The 9,743-nt window shown below is 43.0% G+C and overlaps 1 non-coding gene across 1 annotated transcript; it reads right to left on the reverse strand.

Moving 5' to 3' along the window:
• Window positions 1-6,687: 6,687 nt before the first annotated feature.
• On the reverse strand, window positions 6,688-6,767 carry Trnat-cgu (transfer RNA threonine (anticodon CGU)). Its single transcript has one exon. It is a non-coding gene; the product is annotated as a tRNA-Thr (tRNA).
• Window positions 6,768-9,743: the final 2,976 nt, after the last annotated feature.

Raw genomic sequence — 9,743 nt, forward strand, 5'->3', positions numbered from 1 at the left:
TTTCAACCTTCTGCAGTCTTTCAGTGAAATAGGCCTATGAATGAAACCATTTGTGCCCTGTCCTAGTCACACAACAATATTCAAGCTTATCTAAAAGAACTTCATAATTCACACAGTCAAAAGCCTTAGAGAGACGACAAAACATCGCAGCTGGTGATGTTCGGTTATTCTGGGCATTTAATATTTGACCAGTTAAAGCACATACGGCATTTTCTGTTGAAAACGCTTTCGGAAAACCAAACTGACATGTTAGTAATTAATTTGTACAGATAAGTGAAGCTACTCTTGAATACATAATCTTTTTCAAGAATTCTGGATGTTGTCAGAAGTGTGTTTGGGCAGTAGTTTTTAGCATCAGACCAATCCCGTCTCTCATGCGACTGTTTAACAATAGCATATTTCACTCTATCTGAAAAAATGCCCTGTTTCAGTGAGCTGCAACATATGTAACTGCGAATCCTACTTATCTTGTGTACTCACCCCCCTCTTCAAGTCCTAGAAGTTTGTAACAGAATTTTCGAACACTCTGTATACGTCGTCCAAACTCCTATGGGAATCATGATGTGCGATTAGGAGTGTGACGGACGTGGGACGCTGCAGCGCAGTGTGCAGTAATTGGAAATCTGAGTCAGTTGGGGACTGTGTTCTGATGGACGAAGTGATTAAGTCAGCCGCTCATGAGAAACGGTAAATCCGGTCAGACATATATTTTCAGCTTTTGCCACTGCTTTACAATAATGCCCTGCACGGCGAGCCTCCACAATTCCCCACCCATCTTTTCCCATTTCTTTCATTTCCTAGCCGGCCGAAGTGGCCGAGCGGTTCTAGGCGCTTCAGTCTGGAACCGCGCGTCCGCGACAGTCGCAGGTTCGAATCCTGCCTACGGCATGGATGAGTGTGGTGTCCTTAGGTTAGTTAGGTTTAAGTAGTTCTAAGTTCTAGGGGACTGATGACCTCAGATGTTAAGTCCCATAGTGCTCAGAGCCATTTGAACAATTTTTTTCATTTCCTACATTCCATGTTTACTTTTCATGAATATATGCAGTAGTAATAAGCAACTACTTTGGATAACTGATGTCATTAGGATAATATGTTGGATTAAACTGGCACTATATCTGAATATGAAGGACACTAAGAGTCCAGTAATAAATAATAGTGAAAGGCGCAAAGAAAATGTCAACAGATACGCAAAAAGACTACGTAACACCTTGAGAATAGAGTGAAATTGCTATCTGCTCCATTATGAAAGAGGTGTGAGATTAGAATATCGGTTCTTAACACACGAGGACGTCCTGAAAAGTAATATCTCCGAATTATTTATGAGGAATCTCTTAAAATTTTTACAGAAACAAACGATACTAACATTCAGCATCTTTATTCCTCATGTCTACATGTTTATTTATGAACGTACTCATTCTGACAGCGAACTCATGTCTACCAACAGGAAGCTAGTTTGTTGAAACCACCGCTGTAGAACGTTTGACTATGTTGATGGAGCCACAACATCACTTCTGCCTGCACTGCTTCAACATTGTCAAAGTGAATCCTTGAAAGTGTTCTGTAAGTTTTGAAAACAGATGAAAATACGATGGGGCTAAGTCGAATCTGTTTAGAGATCTATCGATGGCAGTGAACGCAACGCGTCGGACTGTAAGAGATGTCACTTTTGTCGTGTGTGGTCCTGCATTGTCATCCTAAAGGAGAGAATGCCCAATGTGTTCAACAAAACGTTTCAGAATATATAGTGAAATGATAGTTTAATATATTGAATGTTACAGAAACAACCCATGCCTATGTGATCAGTCATAAAAACAGTTTTGGAGAAATCTTTAAAAATTGCTTGCTAATAATATTTGCAGATAAGAACACATTAAATTTCAGACACTCAGAGTATCTGCTTGTTACCAAAAATCGCAGTTACACCTATGTACTTGTCCAGTGGTTTGACTATCTTATTTCGGTAATTTGTTTTACTATTCCTTCTGTGGATGTTATATAACCTTCAAATTGTTGAAACAGAAGGTGATTTAGTATCAAACAGCTTTAATCAGTTGCTTTTACAGGTGTTCATTTTTCCACGAAGAAATTTCAATATGGCTGGTATCCCATTTACAGATGTTTACATTTATTGCACCTTGTGAATATTATTTCTTTGGCGACGGCGTTGCAGAAGTTTGCAACGAAAGTTTTGAAGACAGCTTTTGTAAAACGTTTTAATTAAAGAACAATGTTCACGATGCGTCAATGAGTGTAAACATGTGAACATGTGGTGAACAGAAAACGAATGTACTCTCGAAAACGGATCTTTTGAGGCAAAGTCTTTTGGTGCGGTCTCTCTAGATGGGGTACTATTCATATCAGTGCGTTACCTTCTAAACCTTAACGTCACGGGCGCTATAGTTTTGACTATATACACTAGGAACTCTGCTGCCGCATCACGTGACAAGGCGGCACACTAGCTTGAGCAAGTGTGCGCCGTAGGCTCTTGAGTCTCCAATGGTTGCCCTTGCCTGCTCTACAGCCACCCCTAGTAACATAGAACTGATTACTTGACGTCTTAACACAGTTTGTATCATCCTGCCTCTTCTTGTTGTCATTGTGTCTTTTTTTTCTTCCCTTTTTTTTTTTTTTTTGGAAATTTGTCGTAAGTTCTAAGGCACCATACTACTGAGGTCATCGGTCAATAAGCTTACAACACTACTCAAACTATCTAAGTAACTTGCGCCAAGGACAACACACACGCCCATGCCCGAGGGAGGTCTCGAACCTCCGACAGGGGTACAAGGGGGGGGGGGGGGGGTGGGGGGGGGAGAGCTGTGAAATGGAAATATTAGTTGAGTAGAATAGGAGGAGTAGCAATGGTTCTCCCCAAAGTAGCTCTTTTCGTCCTGACAGCCTTACACGTTATAAAAGTGGGAACGATTTTCGCCGAACTTCGTGCATATATCACTGTCTGCAAAGAACCACTGTTGGGGTAAGAACTGTTCTGAAGGGGGTGGGGGTTGAGGTGGAGGTGAAAAAGAAGCTAAGTCACAACCCCTAAATAGCGATACTATAATGATTCGGTACTTGACAAAGAGAACACTTAGTGACTTGCAAAATACTTTACAAGCACTTTGGAACCTTAGCGAGACTTTTTTCTCTCTGTTCCTGTCCTGTCCCCCCCCCCCCCAACCGCTCCCGCTCCACACACACAAGGACACAAACAATAGGATGAAAGGAAAAAAGTTTATCGCTTACTACATTTTCGCTGTTCGTGCAGTAAAACTGCCGCGTCAGGCATGAACTTTTAATTTATTACTTCTCTGCTAACAACTCTGTTCGAATCAATTTTTCAGATGGTATTCACATGTACCACTGAATGTTCCTGTATTAATAAGTTATTGAATGACACATAGTTTAGGAAATATGACATCATGAACATTGAGCAGAGTGAAAACGAAACTGCAGGACGAAATTCACTAGAGATACAGGTGAAATATGTGCACCTGTATGTGTGAAATATGTTAAATACTAATGAAATATATGTGGCATGTGCGTATTTGGATACAGCCGTTGAGTAAAGAGGAACTTCTAAACCTCTGGATCCAAGCAAATTTGATTCACGTATTACTCACCGTCTGGAAAGAAATACTATGGGGGTAGGATCCAGAAAACTCCTGTTGGAGTGGGGGTGATAACTCTGATGGGGTGAGCCCCAGAGTGGGTGGAAGAGATGAGCAGAGAGGTGAAGGAGGAAATGGACACAGATACGGGTATGAGGTGACAAACATAGAGAGGGCAGAAGAAAATAGGTGGAGAAACGGATGAGGAGGAGATGGATAGAGAAAGGACATTGAACCAGATGGTCAGAGAAAGAAAAAGCAGGAGATGGACAGAAAAAGGCGGGAGGTGAAGATAGACAGAGAATTGGGCGGGAGGAAATTGAGAAAGGGAAGAGGATATGGACAGAAAGAAGGGAGAACGAGATGAACTGAGAAAAGAAAGAGGAAGAGATGGGCAGAAAGAGTGTGAGGAGGTGGACAGAGAGGGGGAAAATGACAGGGGGAGGAGTCAGATGGCCAGAGGGGGCAGGAGAAAAAGGACAGCGAGAAGGGAGAGGAGCAGACGCAAAGAGAGAGAGAGAGGAACTGGCAGATTGACAGAGGGTGGGAAAGGGAGTGATGGAAAGAGATTTGGGGTGGAGGAGGTGGGCAGATAGATGGCAGAGAAGGAGATGAACAGAAAGGGGACAGGAGATGGGTAGAGAGCGATAGGTGGAGGAGATGGAGAGTGTAGGAGAAGGAGGTGGAGAGAGAGGGGAAGGAAGAAATGGGAGGGGCCTGGGGGAGTTGGCCTTAATAGAATTGGAATAAATACATACCCAGCCAAGTCTGGGTATAGAGTAATCTAGATGTAATTGTCGTTATTATTAGTTTTAGGAGACTAGCACCAGTTATTATTGTTCACGCACTTTACAGAAGTATTCAGCAGTGTTTGCTTCTGCCTGTTGATGTTAATTGGTCTCATTTCACAACCGTAAAAGCTCTCCTTCACGATGGGATTTAGATGGAATTTACGGGACACAGTGTGTGAATGGATGAATCACTGCCTGAATGAATGAAAAGCACGAACAGTTAGTTAAGACCATCACCATTCCTCGTTATTCACACATGATTGCTAACTTTAACCCAATGAGCTGTTTTTAACCAAGTTACTACTTTTTTAATAACTCCACATCGTATGTGTCTTCACTCAGGCATCAATATTCTGCCTCTCTCCTTATTTCCACTGTCTTAATCGTTGTCTACATTAATTTCACGTTTTAAGTTCACAACTAAGCAACAAACGTTCACACCATTACTCAAAACTCTGACTGTCCTCTGTCGATTCAAACGACCCACTGACCTAATTTTATCGCAAGTGCACTCGAGGAAAAGCGACTACACATTGTCCTACAGTGGACTATTAGACAGTGTACCAAAGAACTATGTCTCTGTAGATATGCTAGTTTACCAAACGAAATCATTTAGGCAGCATTGTTCCATTCGTACCGGACACTTTTACGTCAGAGAAATCCTACATTCTTCGCATTTGGTGCGTTCAGTAACGACGGGAGCAGGACAGGAGCAACGCATGTAGCTGAAATCGGCACGCGAGGCGGAATACATATTCACCAGCGGCGCCTGTCGCTCAGCGTCAGAACGGAATCTCGTTGCGACCATAAATATGCATACTCGCTTATGCTTCGAGCGCGTGTGGCCTCTGTGCGTCGCTCGGTATTCACGCCCTACATGTTCGGCCGTTGCCGTTTTGCACCAGCGGCACCCGTTCCGAATGTTTTTGTACCGTTTGTGATAAACTGCGGCTGTGCGGAAGCGAGGCAGTAGCCATCTGGCGTGCCGGATGTTCGTCAGTACCCTGCCAAAAACTCCACTACCCTTTTTGCCTGACACGGAAGCGTACTTCACTAGACAGTTAGTGGCTATTATTAGTCTTATTAGCGACAGCTGGAAACCACCACATACCATCGTAGAAAACAGACTAATACGCTTCATTTCTGCCGGAATCTTACCCTTCTCTCATTCGGATCTTTACCAAGAATTGTTCGTAATTGAAACTTCAGCTAAAACTGGACATAAAATTTACTACCGAAACCTTGCACAACCTGGTTTCGGGGGACTGTGCCACATATTCAGATGCAGCTAAAATCAGTACGAAGTGTAGGTGCCCAAGTTAAGTTAAAAGGCAGCACATCTGCCGCACCCGTTCCGTAGGTGGACGGGACACACTGGTGCATTTTAGGAATAACTGTTATGTCTATTTGCAGTTTGCGTCAGTGACAGCTCTGTGCAAACTTGGCATTGGTCAGCCTTCCACTCTAGGACCTCGGCGCTTGCTCCGGCGACAGGACCCTCCGGTGTATGATTCTTGTGGCGTGCCGACCACTTTGCGCCACATTTTATTGCGCTACGGTGGATTTTCTGACAGATCTGCCCTCTGTTTTAAGTAAAGTTAAAAGAATGTGCGGTCTAAAGCGCTACAGTCATGGACTGTGTGGCTGGTCCCGGCGGAGGTTCGAGTCCTCCCTCGGGCAAGGGTGTGTGTATTTGTGCTTAGGACACCTTAGGTTAATTAGTGTGTAAGCTTAGGGACTGATGACCTTAGCAGTTAAGTCCCATCAGATTTCACACACATTTGAACATTTTTTGAAAAGAATGGTGTCCAACATTTTTCCCAAGATTATAGGGAGATGGTTTTCATTTGTTAACAGGGTGACTGGCTCACCCAAGTTTTTGTAAGAGGTCAGCCAGTCACATTTCCCGTGCTTTTTTTAAGAATTCTTCTATGTTTTGTTTTCTTTGTGTTTTGATTTCATGCATAGCTACTTTTCCTCTTTCTAAGTTGTTTTGGCGTATGAGAGATAGAGTGACAGTGTGGTCATTTCGAGTGCCTGAGCGAGCAACAATTTTAGAATTGAAACTTCCTGGCAGATTAAAACTGTGTGCCCGACCGAGACTCGAAAAAATGGTTCAAATGGCTCTGAGCACTATGGGACTCAACTGCTGAGGTCGTTAGTCCCCTGGAACTTAGAACTAGTTAAACCTAACTAAAGGACATCACAAACATCCATGCCCGAGGCAGGATTCGAACCTGCGACCGTAGCGGTCTTGCGGTTCCAGACTGCAGCGCCTTTAACCGCACGGCCACTTCGGCCGGCCCCGAGACTCGAACTCGGGACCTTTGCCTTACGCGGGCAAGTGCTCTACCAACTGAGCTACCGAAGCACGACTCACGACCGGTGCTCACAGCTTTACTTCTGCCAGTACCTCGTCTCCTACCTTCCAAACTTTATAGAAGCTCTCCTGCGAAACTTGCAGAACTAGCACTCCTGAAAGAAAGGATACTGCAGAGACATGGCTTAGCCACAGCCTGGGGGATGTTTCCAGAATGAGATTTTCACTCTGCAGCGGAGTGTGCGCTGATATGAAACTTCCTGGCAGATTAAAACTGTGTGCCCGACCGAGACTCGGAGAGCACTTGCCCGCGAAAGGCAAAGGTCCCGAGTTCGAGTCTCGGTCGGGCACACAGTTTTAATCTGCCAGGAAGTTTCATATCAGCGCACACTCCGCTGCAGAGTGAAAATCTCATTCTGGAATTTTAGAGTTTATATCCACGTTCGTTTCTTTTATTCAGTGTAAGGGCGCTGATGACCTCGCCGTTGAGCGCCCATAAGATGCTCACACACACGCACATACACACACACAGACACACACACACACACACACACACACACACACGCACACTTTCGTTTGCAATATGTGGTTGACTTACATCTGAGACATCTGAAAGGTGGTTTTAGCGTGGTCACTTTTCCATACTCTGTCTCTGATGAAGCATATACGACAGTTATGCTGCCTTTTAGCTTAACTTGGATATGTACGCGTTGTACTGATGAAGTGGCCGAGTGCTCGAAACCATCTTGCGTGAGACTTCAGTAATAAAAATTTCGACAACTGTAGAGGAAGTTTCAGTCATGGACAATTCACATAACTGCTGCAACTGCTGCAGACGTCCCACTAACAGAAATTTCCTTATCGGGTGTACTCATCTAGCCTAGCTACCATTCATTTACGTTCACAGCAGGGATTCTAAAGACACAATTTAAAGACAAGCGTCGCTGAACAGTGGTAATTTTTGTTATGAATTATATAAGTTTTAATCGAAGCCTTTCAAAGATCCAACTATGACCACAGCCTGGATGTATGTTTTGAAATAGCCACGTGTGGTAGCGCACTCAAAATTAGGCCTCTGTGATTTGTGTACGCTGTGTACACCACATGGAACCTACTGGTGCCTCAAAAACGTTCAAATGTGTGTGAAATCTTATGGGACATAACTGCCAAGGTCCTCTGTCCCTAAGCTTACACACTACTTAACCTAAATTATCCTATGGACAAACACACACACCCATGCCCGAGGGAGGACTCGAACCTCCGCCGGGACCAGCCGCACAGTCCATGATTGCAGCGTCTGAGACCGCTCGGTTAATCCAGCGCGGCACTGGTGCCTCTGAAATTACATTTTATCTGAAGATGTTTTCTAAAGCATTATATCAGCCGTAATTGTTATAACAAATGTGACAGTTGAATGAAGTAGGAGTCATTACAGTAATGGAGGGTCCTATGCCAGAGTGAACCAACTACAAATTTTGATATTTTAGGTTAGCTATTGATAATGGTGCAGAAAATTATAAAGACTCATATGGCAAAACGAACCAGGACTCTTGAGGGACACTGAGCGATTTTTTTTTTTTTTATGTTTGCATTTCTGGAGTGTCTCAGATCTACATTTATCTCTGGTGCCAGAGTGAACTAAATCCAGTAACAAGTTGCATACAGGAGTTCAGGAGAGTCAAATGACAGTAATGTTGACATTGAGTGTGGTTCCAGCGATGAATATGTGCCATCAATTCGTAATGATATAAGTGGAGAACATGTACGCCATAGTTTTACATTAAGAAACAGTTTTATTTTTTACAGAATCCAAAGAACCAATTAGGGTGAAGCGCAAGAAATGCAAAAATGTAACTATTAAAGCACTTTTATTTCGTCACACATGTTATGTTTATAGCAGTCTTGTTTCATTCTTCAACAGAAAACGTCATATACTATAAGGAAACTGTGTCTGGTACATTTTCGTGAATCTCATTCATGTTCTGATAACCCATCTTCACTGGAATTTCCAGCTATCTCTGCATCACTTCGCAGGTTCTTGTAAAAATCATAGTAGATAGGGGGGAAAAGAATGTTCGGAAGACTCGCAAAAACAGCGGAAACGCATTTACGTCATCGACGGGACAAATAGTAATGCGAAAAACGTTAAAGGACTACCGCTGTACATGTCGTCGCAAATGTTATGAAAAAGTCTCACTGCAGGATCGACAGTTATTCTTTGATATGTATTACAGTGATGGACGGTATGAAACACAAACAGCTTTGATTGGACGGTCTGTAAAGTCATTCATTGTGAAGGACAAAAGATCAAATGCTGAAGATCCCCTAAGAACATTTACTCGACTTTACTTTATTCCTACCGCATCAGGTGATGGGAAGGTTTGCAAAAATATGTTCCTAAACACACTCTGTGTTCACAGTGCAAAGATTCACAGAGCTCTTCTGAAAATGAAGTCTGGTCAACTACAAAACAGAAGAGAAAAACATGAGCCGCATAATAAATTTCCTGAAGAAAGAATTCGTCGCATCAGAGATCATATTAATTCATTTCCATGCTATAGGAGCCACTATTGTCGGAAGGATAATCCCGATAGGAAGTATCTCTCCTGTCACCTCAATTTGAGCTTCATGTACAGGCTGCATAAAGAGTTCAACCTCTCATTTAAATTGCCACACAAAGACACATGAAAGAAATGAGATATCTTTCAAATTAAAACCAACTCTCTAAAAGCACTAGAGAACACTTCTGACAATGTGAAAGCTCTTGAGCATGTAAACATGGAAAGAGAGCTGCATCATCGACAGGTTGACCTTGCAAGGGCAACACTACGAAAAGACAAAGAGAAAGCAATAAATGGTGAATGCACAGTCCTCGCGTTTGATCTGCAAAAGACAATTTTGCTCCCAAACGTTCCCACCTGTGTTGTGTATTACAAACGTCAACTTTCTTGCTTCAATTTGGGTATCCATGATATGGGTACATCCAAAGGAACTATGCACCTTTGGCATGAGGGAATAAAAGGTCGA

Source organism: Schistocerca serialis, chromosome 8 (assembly GCF_023864345.2).
Source record: "Schistocerca serialis cubense isolate TAMUIC-IGC-003099 chromosome 8, iqSchSeri2.2, whole genome shotgun sequence".
Taxonomy (NCBI): domain Eukaryota; kingdom Metazoa; phylum Arthropoda; class Insecta; order Orthoptera; family Acrididae; genus Schistocerca; species Schistocerca serialis.